The sequence below is a fragment of the Labrus bergylta genome, chromosome 16, assembly GCF_963930695.1.
Source record: "Labrus bergylta chromosome 16, fLabBer1.1, whole genome shotgun sequence".
Lineage (NCBI taxonomy): Eukaryota > Metazoa > Chordata > Actinopteri > Labriformes > Labridae > Labrus > Labrus bergylta.
Window position 1 is genome coordinate 2602879 of NC_089210.1, and position 2161 is coordinate 2605039.

Below are 2161 nucleotides of genomic sequence, written 5' to 3' on the forward strand. Positions count from 1 at the left end.
GGGCTGTGTTTAAGGGCATATTTTTGCCATGACTCTGTTCCATCCCACTTTCAGAAATGAACTACATTAGTATTTATCAAAAGAATAAAAAGTTGTGTAAAAGTAGACTTCCTTCCCTAAGCTATTGAGTTGAGCATTAATGCACATTTTAGTCTTGTCCTTTTAAAATCTGAAATGTATACACATAAGTAGACATAAAGGAGTGCATTTATATAGAAATATTTATTTAATCTGAAAAACAACATTAAAAAAAGTCTGTTTTTATAGCAGAGATGAACATGTTTACAGCTTGGTACAAAACAAACAAATAGATCTGATTAGCTCATGTCTCGATGGACACACACTGTACGGGGGGTGAATGTTTTGATGACTCATCAGTTTTGATTTGATGAAGGATAAGAGTTATTCACAATAAGGCGTGTAGCTGACCTGATTGACAGGTGGGCGCGGTGTAACGGTTTGTCAAAAGGTTTAAAACCTGTCTCAGCTCTCAGCCTGTGGGTGACATCACTCAGGCCATCCGGGGGAGACCTCCCTCACAGCGAGCTGTTGAAGAGAAGAAACTGAAGTCCACCCCAGAAGAACCAACAAACACAGATGTTGTTGAGGCTCAGGTTTCTTCCTCTGTCTCTGCAGCTCTCTGGGCACCTCGACGGACCAGTCACCAATAATCCACACTGTGTCTATAGGAGAAATACAAAGGTGTTCAATTAATGCCTCAGACAACACAAAATGTACAGTTAACTACATGTGACAGCTCAGGCTGTTTTTTTGTTATGAGCCACATCTGAAGGAATAATATTGAACAAGGTAGCTGCAACTCATCATAATAGATGCCAGTCTTAAACACTATTTTTTCTAATACTTAAAGTTTTTGGTGTGAAGCTGACACTGTCCACAGACTCCATGACTTCACAGGTTCAATAGAAAACAAATGTCTTATAATAAATACTAAATCATTATTTTTCATTTGCCATGTTCACCTCATCGCTGTTGACATCAGTAAATATAAGACTCAGACATTCCTCTTTTTGTCAGAACAGTAACATGAACTGTATGCTTTGTAATATTGATTTCTTCTGGATGTCTCATATTTATTTACAGTTTATGGATAAAACTTTGTGAATGTATTTCTCTGCTAACACTGACAAAGTCTAACTGCTCTGACAAATAACTAATAACCATAGTTGTATATTTAACAAAGTGTAGTTTTAAGACTTTAATTACATATTTGGGTTGAATATAATTAGTTTTAACTGTGTTGTAGAAAAGTTAAATGTTAACTTACTGTTTGTAGAGTTTTCTCAGGACGAGCAGGAATAGTTGATGATAGCAGCCTAGCTGTTAGCTATGCTGTCAAGTGGACTGCTGACGTCGAGCTGAATGGGCGGAGTTAAGTCCCGCCCATTCCCGCATATGGATGCGGCCTATGTTCAGCACCCGTTTGTGTTGTTTGTCATTTGATCAGAGCTGCTCGTCTCTCACGACACGTTATGCGCGGGAAAAGTGGAGCATGCGCAGAGCGTTTAGGCCAGTTCGGCCCTGGTTGAGTGCTATATGTAATAATAAATGTCCTCCAAACCGCGTTTTCTAACACAATAAATGGACTCATTCAAAGCACATGAAGACGTAGACCTACTGACTCTGCTCTCGTGTCGTGTTGCTCTCATAATTGTCAATAAAGGTTTGTTAATAAAAAAGTTATAAACACGAAGACCTCCGAGTTTTTTTCTTGGACACTTGTACTGTACAACGTTCTGTCACTTCCCAGCATGCTTTGTGGTACTCGATAAACTGAAGATATTGAGCTGTTTAATGCTTTAAAAAGCAGCTGTTGTGTTTCTTAGTATTTGTAATGTGTGATTTACAGTAGAATGGTTTGTTGGCTTGTGTTCATTACGAGACTGTTTTTCCCCCCATGAGTCAGAGGGCTGTTGCTGTTGGTTATATAATTTGTTGATCACTGTCTCGCTACAGATTTTTGAATCATATCAGAATGCTTTCGAGTGTTCTATGATGAAATCTCAAACTGAGTTTTGATGGGGCGGAGCGGAGCGAGACAATGATGATCCACTTGTTAAAGTGAATAACTCTAATGACTCAAACAGTCTCTCTTCATAACCTCGGTTTTGACCGTTCTTTGACGTCATCAAAGCGAGGG

The 2161-nt window shown here is 38.9% G+C and overlaps 1 long non-coding RNA gene across 1 annotated transcript; it reads right to left on the reverse strand.

The window, feature by feature from the left end:
- Window positions 1-203: 203 nt before the first annotated feature.
- LOC136183068 (uncharacterized) lies at window positions 204-1930 on the reverse strand. Its single transcript, XR_010668890.1, has 2 exons — window positions 1289-1930; window positions 204-683 (listed from the first exon to the last, which is right to left on the reverse strand). It is a non-coding gene; the product is annotated as an uncharacterized lncRNA (long non-coding RNA).
- Window positions 1931-2161: the final 231 nt, after the last annotated feature.